Source organism: Diabrotica virgifera, chromosome 3 (assembly GCF_917563875.1).
Source record: "Diabrotica virgifera virgifera chromosome 3, PGI_DIABVI_V3a".
Taxonomy (NCBI): Eukaryota; Metazoa; Arthropoda; class Insecta; order Coleoptera; family Chrysomelidae; genus Diabrotica; species Diabrotica virgifera.
The window spans coordinates 226,244,644-226,254,011 of record NC_065445.1 but is presented as its reverse complement, the minus strand read 5'-3'; the positions used below and the strand labels follow the sequence as shown (position 1 = coordinate 226,254,011).

Here is a 9,368-nt window from a genome sequence, read left to right as displayed (position 1 = left end):
AAAATTTTGACATACAGTGGAACCTCGATAACTCGGATTAATCGGGACCACGGCCGATCCGGGTTAACGAAAATCTGGGTTATCCGGAAAATATGGTAAAAATTAATAAAATACGGTATACTTACAGATCAATTCCGTTATAATTGAAATACGACTATAATATACTAAATTTACAATCAAGATGCAGTAGAAAGAAAAGAAATAAACAAACTAAGACACGTTAAATGCTACTAGGAGCACTCCCGAATCATAGTTTACAATGTATATACATTGTAAATCCCATATTATGATTTCCACAATTCATACATTTTAAATTAATATTGGGGAGTGCTTCTAGTAGCATTTAACGTGTCTTGGTCTGTTGATTTCTACTGCATCTTAATTGTAAATTTAGTATACACACAATACGGTCACAATCGGAACGATGTTATGTTATTTAAGAACAGTGGAGACTAAGACCATTGTTTAAAAAAGAATTTTTTAAATAGTCTTTTAGTCTTTTTTAAACAATGCTAAGACAGTTTGAAATAAATAAAGGAATAACAGATGCCTGTTGTTCCCGATAATCCGAGAAAATGAACGTCGCTCTGCCGTTCTGTGCCATGAGTCATTTTTACTATCGTATAGTTCAAATTACACAAATACCCATTATCTCTCAAATATTATATTACAGACATACATTTTTATAGTTAAAATATTTGTCTGATGAAAATCGGCCCGGGTTAGCCGAACTTCCGGGTTATCGGGGGCCGACTTATCGGGGTTCCACTGTACCTCAAAAGTTTGCATTTTGCTCCGCTCCCCTTAAGAGAGTGTAACGGTCCACCCGTTATATTATCATTTTTAGCGCTGTAATTATTTTTAAAAAAATAATTATTTTCTCTTGACCTCCCATTTAAATTCTTTAATTTATCGTAAAGGACTTCTCATGTGACGTCACACTGTACGGAACATAGTTGTTGAACCGTTCCTTGTCGTTTAATTCGTGTTCCGTGAGAGTTTGACGTTTTCCTCGCTGACTGTGGGAGGAATGAGAGGCACTTGACCGGTGGCTGCGAGGTTGACAGGTTGGTGTTGGTGGTTAGTACCGTAAATGGCGGTTAATTTCTTCGAAATTAATTTTTATTTCAACTAAGTTTGGAAGTATAGTAAAAAGTTACCACCACTTGTTTCCTGGAGTACGTGTTTCCTGGAGTAAGGATGGGAGTACCATCAGTGGAAGAGGAATAAAAAATTAACCGGTAAATCGTTTTTTCTACTAATGTTTTTTAGTTAACCTTGAATATATGAAATAGTTGGTTCATTGTTAAATGTTCTTAGCCAGTCCCTTAGGTGAAGGATGTAGATTATTTCGATCTTTATATTATCTTTATATCGATCTTTATATTAATGGGGTTTTTGGTTTTACATAACCAAACATTTTTGAAGTCCTCAAATTAATATTGGAAATAATTACCATTTCTCTGTACGTTTTAAACCGATTGAACATCCAATATATCTATAAATTTTCATGTCCAATATATCTATAAATTGTCATGTAACTATCTTTGTCTGGTTCAATACCATTTCATTAAGGTATATAAAATGTATGTAGATGGCTATTACTATCTTAATCTCATGTTATTTCAGATAAGTCATATTTTATATTCCTATTTCAAATGCAATGCCATTATTTGTTCATGTTTTCAAACTCAAAATAGTTCAAGGTTACCTGAGATTAGTTTTTGTTCCATTTTTAATGGTTTTTTTTTATGTTATTGCTTCTAAAAAGTTTTCCTCGATTATTTCTTCTTCTCTTTACTTTTGTTTACCGGTTTATATGAGAAATCAAACGAAGTATATGTTTTTAGCCATTTGGAAGAAAACTAACCCTCATGTGATGTCGTACCCACCTTGACTACCTAGGGAAGCCACCTTGACCTTATTGCAGCTACCGCCAAGTCAAACTGGGAGTATGTTTTGGGAACAAGCTTTTTGGGGGACATTCCAGCTCCTTTTCGTCCTGCCACCTGGGCCTACGGGGGGGCATGGAGGTGCATCATAGTGATGCTCATTTTCTAGGATGCAACCGCAACCTCGTTTGGGAACATTTAGTGAGGAGTTTTAGTAACTATTGGTTTTTTTTATATTTCAGACTATCTGTTAAATACACTATGTTTTTTTTTCCAGATTTAGGTTACCTCTGTTTTTTTTTGACATATGTATTTGTATATTAGATTATTTGGTTCCCAAACTTTGTATCTACGGTAACTTCTTGTGCACAGGAATAAGCCTAGAGAAAATTAGGTTTTTAATACTTTATTATTGCTTTGATATTGGTTTATGTAATTCGGGTAAATTTATTTTGTAACATTACTTGCTTGTTTCCCAAATATTGTATTTATTCGCTTTATTTCGTTTGTTCGGTTACTTCGTCGTTACTTTATTTCATTGCATTTGCTCGGTTAATTTAGGTCATTTTGTCGGTATTTTTCTTAACTTCACTTCTATAACGTTTATTCATTTGTATATTTAATTTTGCTTTATTCAGTATTGTATTTTCTCTTAGTGAGGCTTGGGCCTATTTATTTGTATTATTTTCATCTTCGTCGGTTTCCTTTAGTTGTACGTAGCAGGCGTACTATAACCATTTGGTAGAAGACTTATGTAATTTTGTACCCTATATGTTAGTAAGAGGTACTTATATTTAAGTTTGTAACAGATAACATTATTGTTGTTATCTTTAAAATATATATATCTTCTTGTATAACTTATGTCATTTTAGAGTCACAGCATAATATGAACTTGCTTAACTCAGAGATTGTTAAAAATCTGGTAGTTATTTTTAATAAATATGTTTATTTATTTTGTATATCATTTATTTTTATTATTCCTTTATGTTCATTATTACAGGTTTGATATATTTAATATCTGACAGCAGTATAAGATACCTGGGAGAATGATCGAAGATCATTTTCATGGCGCCCATGATTTGTTAGATTTATTTATCTTGTTCATCTTTAGAAATTATTCATCTTCATTCCTCTTCAGTACATTATTCTTATTTTATTATTTCATATTTTAGTCATTATTACTATCTACATAGAGCTACTGTTCTTCGACAGGCATGCAAACGAGCCGTATCCATCCATGAGTGTCAAGTGGTTTTCTTGCATCTCTTGCTAGCCAACTCTATTCAGTTTGCCTCTGTCTCTTCCCACGTCTACTTATTATCCCTTCTAATTCCCCTTTCTTCAGTACTACTGCAAAGTAGTATTTTTTATTTTTCCTACTTCGGCTCAACCGCTGAAGCCCCTTCATTTTTATTTTCATAAGAGGCCCCAACTAGTTACCTTAGTCTTTTCTTTTCTTCTTTTTTTTCCTTACTTCTGTTGGAGTATATCTTTCTTTTTACTTTCACTCCAACAGAAGTTTTCTTATTTTTGTTACACTGGCTGCCCAATACGTGGTGCCAACCGTTTTATGGTTCTAAGACAGTAGTTCTTTTAGTTCAATTTTCTTTTATTGGAATTTTCTGTTTTATTAACTTTTTGATATCTTTGTATACATGTTACTTCTGATTTATTTTTGGTCTTTAAAACTTTACGAATATTAAACAGGTAGACTTATACTGCTTTTGGTTTTGATTAGTTTATTTCGATACCTCATTTTTAGTTTTAGTGGTACAGCTCATATGTTAGTTTGGATTTTGTATTTTTATTGGAAACTTATTTATGTATTTAGATTGAGTATACATAACTGACATTATGTTCTATTAGTTAAATTTTTAGTCCTTCTACCAATGGTAGTATGTTTGCACGTACAATTAATTATTGACTATATGCATATATTTTTTTTCTAGTATGGTTATATTTTACACCTAACTAGAAATTATTTTCAGGATTTAGGTACTTTATTTACTTTATTGATTTGATTATTTATATATTTTGCTGGCATTTTGATTTGTTGGTGTGTCGCTAATATTTTCTCCATATGTATCTTTGTCTTACAAACTTTAGATTATATTTTATATTTGTTATTTTTGATATTTGGGTTGTTTGGTAAGACAGGCACACACCACAAAGCAATATCAGTCCAGAACATTAGCTTCTATACATGATACGTTGAATTCGCATGGTTCGGATGATTACAGATGGTCATCCAAATTATTTTTCTTTAATTGGTAGTGTTAAACATTACAATGATAAATTGTATAGTTAAGTAGTTCCACTATCCATCTCATATTCCAGTTTTGTTAAATTTTGGTAATAATATTATATCAGTGTGGGTACCATAATATAATGCTTATATGAATCAGATACTTTAGGTTGAGATTCAAATATAAATTCTTTATTAGTTAGGAAACATTGATACTACTTTTCTATTAAGTTATAGAACAATCTTCAGAAGAAGATTACCTTAACAGTGTTGTTCAAGCTAATCTCTTCTTCTGTTTGTCTTTAGCTTAGCTCAATCTTTAGTATGGTTATAACTTTTAGTCCAATATTGTTTTTTTATCATATGATAATGCAGGTACCCACATAAACTGCTTGATTTCATCTTTGGCTTAGTTTTGATGACATTTATTTATTACTTATTAATTTAATTATTATGTAGTACTTTATGTATGAGTTTATTTTTTTTATTATTAGGTATGGTGCATTTTAATTATTATTATGAGTCAATATTATTAATTGTTGATCCTGTCAGTAGGATTACACAATTGATAATAACTTCACTTGTATTTTTGTTCAGTTTTTGCACACCTAACCCCTAAGTTAGTAAGGTTGTTAACTTATTATATATTTATATAGTTGGATAGGTAAGCTCATACAAGTACTCTTGTTTAATAATGGATATTATGATGGAACTATGTTAACTACCATATCTCAGGTTACGTGTTATATTATTTTGAATATTTGATTACTTACTAATGTTTTTATTATTTTTGATATATTGTTATTGAATTTGCCATATTGGAAAGATGTGGTTTTTAATTTGTTATTGGGTTACTCTATTAACATTATTTGTCTCCAATATCTTAAACACTTAATAATTTATATCCTTCTATCCTACACACTATGATTCTGGAATTAGTTTGGAATGTTGATGTAAGTATGTATGAATTCTTGAGTCTTTCACATTTCTGCTTATGATTAGTCTGTCAATACTCTGATTTGTGAATGCGTGGGTTCGAAGTTGTTGCTCAGCAACTGATCACTGCTGTTTGACTGGCTTCGTAATCTTTGTCTTTCATGGCAGAGTAGGCAGACGTTTTACCATTATAATATTTCTTGTTAGGAAATGACGGTCGCATGTCCTAACCATTCTTCTGTAATTAGTCCAAGTATTCCAGTTTTTTTTTTACAATTTAATAGGGAAGTATTTAGTTCATATTAGGCCTTTTACTTCATAGTATGTTTGTACTTTGAGTTGATGAGTAAACATGGATAAATATCTTGCGCACTTGTTTATAAATCAATGCTTAGGCCATCCCTATACATAGTAGGTTCGTTAAGTCAGTATTTGGAGTGTTTAGACAGATGAGTTGTTCATTTGAGTATATTCCCACTTCTTTCCTTAGGCATTAGTTTTGTTATTTAGATTTTTGAACATTTCCTGAATAATTCCACGTATGTGAGAGCGCATGAATCTGCAGTTTTAATTAAAATTGGTTGCCCGTTCTCGTCAATTTTTTTTCCTATCACCTATCACATATTTTTTTTCCTATCACTTATCATAGTGTCATAAAACTTATGAGTTCATCATTTATTCTGTTTTCTTTCTTACTTATTCTTATATTAGTACCTTATCTGTGTCTGGTTATTCTCATACATCTGTTGTAGCAACATGCTATAGTTCGCGAATACCAGCATGAATTAAGTTATGTATTTTCTAGAATACTTTAGTCAATACACTTTAGGTATTTATCTTACCTTTGATTTAGTTTGGTTACATCTCTGTTACTTAGTCTGTTGGTAATTTTTTTTTGTGACTTATTTTGATTACTTAGTTTGGATAGGTTCATATTACCGGATGAGGGTGTATGTAGACCTAATTTATTTATTTTGTTCAGTATTAGTTACCATTGGATCCAATAATTTAGTTTATTTAGTATTAGTAAGAATTGGTCCATAAATTTGCCTGATCGTTCTTCTTTGGATATACTCCTATATAAATCTGGTGTCCATTGATAGTCCGATTCTGGATAAGTGTCCGATTCTTCATTTATTTTGTGTATTTAGTTGGATAGGTTCGTATTACCGGATGTGGGTGTACGTAGACCTGATCTGTTATGTGGTTTAGTATTGGTGTGAATTGGTCCATAAATTTGCCTGGTCGTTCTTCTTTGGATATGCCTTTTATGAATCTGGTGTCCACTGATAGTTCGACTTTGGATTAAGTGTCCGATTCCACATTTATTTTGGTTATTGAGTTTTGGATTCCTTTGGTATGTTTATTATTGGTATTATTTGACATTAGTGAGAATTGTTCCATAAATCTTCCTGATTGTTCTTCTCTGGATATACTATTATGAATCTGGTGTCCATTGTTAGTTCAGTTTTGGATAAAGTGTTCAATTCTTTACCTATTTTAGTTACTGATTTTTTTTATTCACTTTGGTACATTTACTTTTGATATGGTTCGAATTGGCTCACACCTTTTCCTGGTTGTTCCGTTCTTGGATATACCCTTTATAAATCTGATGTCCATGGATAGTTCAATTTTGGTTTTAGTGCCCAATTCGACACTCAGTTATTATTATGAACTTAAGTACAATATTTAGTTTTGTTTTGACTTTTGAGCAATATATGTTAATATTTGGTAGCAGAGAGTAACATAGTAACATTTTAGTATGAGTTTGAGTCATGTATTGATTTATTTTTCCTTGACCATTAGTTTATATTTAGAAGTAATCTTGCGAATCAACGTGGATTGTTAGACTATTGTAAATTTAGTTGTTAATATTTTGAAGTTTAAAAAAAAAAAATTTTTTTTGGTTAAAAAAATTTTTTTCCCGAGTAGGAGGGGATTGTAACGGTCCACCCGTTATATTATCATTTTTAGCGCTGTAATTATTTTTAAAAAAATAATTATTTTCTCTTGACCTCCCATTTAAATTCTTTAATTTATCGTAAAGGACTTCTCATGTGACGTCACACTGTACGGAACATAGTTGTTGAACCGTTCCTTGTCGTTTAATTCGTGTTCCGTGAGAGTTTGACGTTTTCCTCGCTGACTGTGGGAGGAATGAGAGGCACTTGGCCGGTGGCTGCGAGGTTGACAGGTTGGTGTTGGTGGTTAGTACCGTAAATGGCGGTTAATTTCTTCGAAATTAATTTTTATTTCAACTAAGTTTGGAAGTATAGTAAAAAGTTACCACCACTTGTTTCCTGGAGTACGTGTTTCCTGGAGTAAGGATGGGAGTACCATCAGTGGAAGAGGAATAAAAAATTAACCGGTAAATCGTTTTTTCTACTAATGTTTTTTAGTTAACCTTGAATATATGAAATAGTTGGTTCATTGTTAAATGTTCTTAGCCAGTCCCTTAGGTGAAGGATGTAGATTATTTCGATCTTTATATTATCTTTATATCGATCTTTATATTAATGGGGTTTTTGGTTTTACATAACCAAACATTTTTGAAGTCCTCAAATTAATATTGGAAATAATTACCATTTCTCTGTACGTTTTAAACCGATTGAACATCCAATATATCTATAAATTTTCATGTCCAATATATCTATAAATTGTCATGTAACTATCTTTGTCTGGTTCAATACCATTTCATTAAGGTATATAAAATGTATGTAGATGGCTATTACTATCTTAATCTCATGTTATTTCAGATAAGTCATATTTTATATTCCTATTTCAAATGCAATGCCATTATTTGTTCATGTTTTCAAACTCAAAATAGTTCAAGGTTACCTGAGATTAGTTTTTGTTCCATTTTTAATGGTTTTTTTTTATGTTATTGCTTCTAAAAAGTTTTCCTCGATTATTTCTTCTTCTCTTTACTTTTGTTTACCGGTTTATATGAGAAATCAAACGAAGTATATGTTTTTAGCCATTTGGAAGAAAACTAACCCTCATGTGATGTCGTACCCACCTTGACTACCTAGGGAAGCCACCTTGACCTTATTGCAGCTACCGCCAAGTCAAACTGGGAGTATGTTTTGGGAACAAGCTTTTTGGGGGACATTCCAGCTCCTTTTCGTCCTGCCACCTGGGCCTACGGGGGGGCATGGAGGTGCATCATAGTGATGCTCATTTTCTAGGATGCAACCGCAACCTCGTTTGGGAACATTTAGTGAGGAGTTTTAGTAACTATTGGTTTTTTTTATATTTCAGACTATCTGTTAAATACACTATGTTTTTTTTTCCAGATTTAGGTTACCTCTGTTTTTTTTTGACATATGTATTTGTATATTAGATTATTTGGTTCCCAAACTTTGTATCTACGGTAACTTCTTGTGCACAGGAATAAGCCTAGAGAAAATTAGGTTTTTAATACTTTATTATTGCTTTGATATTGGTTTATGTAATTCGGGTAAATTTATTTTGTAACATTACTTGCTTGTTTCCCAAATATTGTATTTATTCGCTTTATTTCGTTTGTTCGGTTACTTCGTCGTTACTTTATTTCATTGCATTTGCTCGGTTAATTTAGGTCATTTTGTCGGTATTTTTCTTAACTTCACTTCTATAACGTTTATTCATTTGTATATTTAATTTTGCTTTATTCAGTATTGTATTTTCTCTTAGTGAGGCTTGGGCCTATTTATTTGTATTATTTTCATCTTCGTCGGTTTCCTTTAGTTGTACGTAGCAGGCGTACTATAACCATTTGGTAGAAGACTTATGTAATTTTGTACCCTATATGTTAGTAAGAGGTACTTATATTTAAGTTTGTAACAGATAACATTATTGTTGTTATCTTTAAAATATATATATCTTCTTGTATAACTTATGTCATTTTAGAGTCACAGCATAATATGAACTTGCTTAACTCAGAGATTGTTAAAAATCTGGTAGTTATTTTTAATAAATATGTTTATTTATTTTGTATATCATTTATTTTTATTATTCCTTTATGTTCATTATTACAGGTTTGATATATTTAATATCTGACAGCAGTATAAGATACCTGGGAGAATGATCGAAGATCATTTTCATGGCGCCCATGATTTGTTAGATTTATTTATCTTGTTCATCTTTAGAAATTATTCATCTTCATTCCTCTTCAGTACATTATTCTTATTTTATTATTTCATATTTTAGTCATTATTACTATCTACATAGAGCTACTGTTCTTCGACAGGCATGCAAACGAGCCGTATCCATCCATGAGTGTCAAGTGGTTTTCTTGCATCTCTTGCTAGCCA

The 9,368-nt window shown here is 31.5% G+C and overlaps 1 long non-coding RNA gene across 1 annotated transcript; it reads left to right on the top strand.

Moving 5' to 3' along the window:
- The first annotated feature begins 856 nt into the window (after positions 1-856).
- LOC126881557 (uncharacterized) lies at positions 857-9,360 on the top strand. The gene is made up of 3 exons (XR_007696911.1): positions 857-1,241; positions 1,851-7,441; positions 8,051-9,360. It is a non-coding gene; the product is annotated as an uncharacterized LOC126881557 (long non-coding RNA).
- The last annotated feature ends 8 nt before the right edge of the window (positions 9,361-9,368 follow it).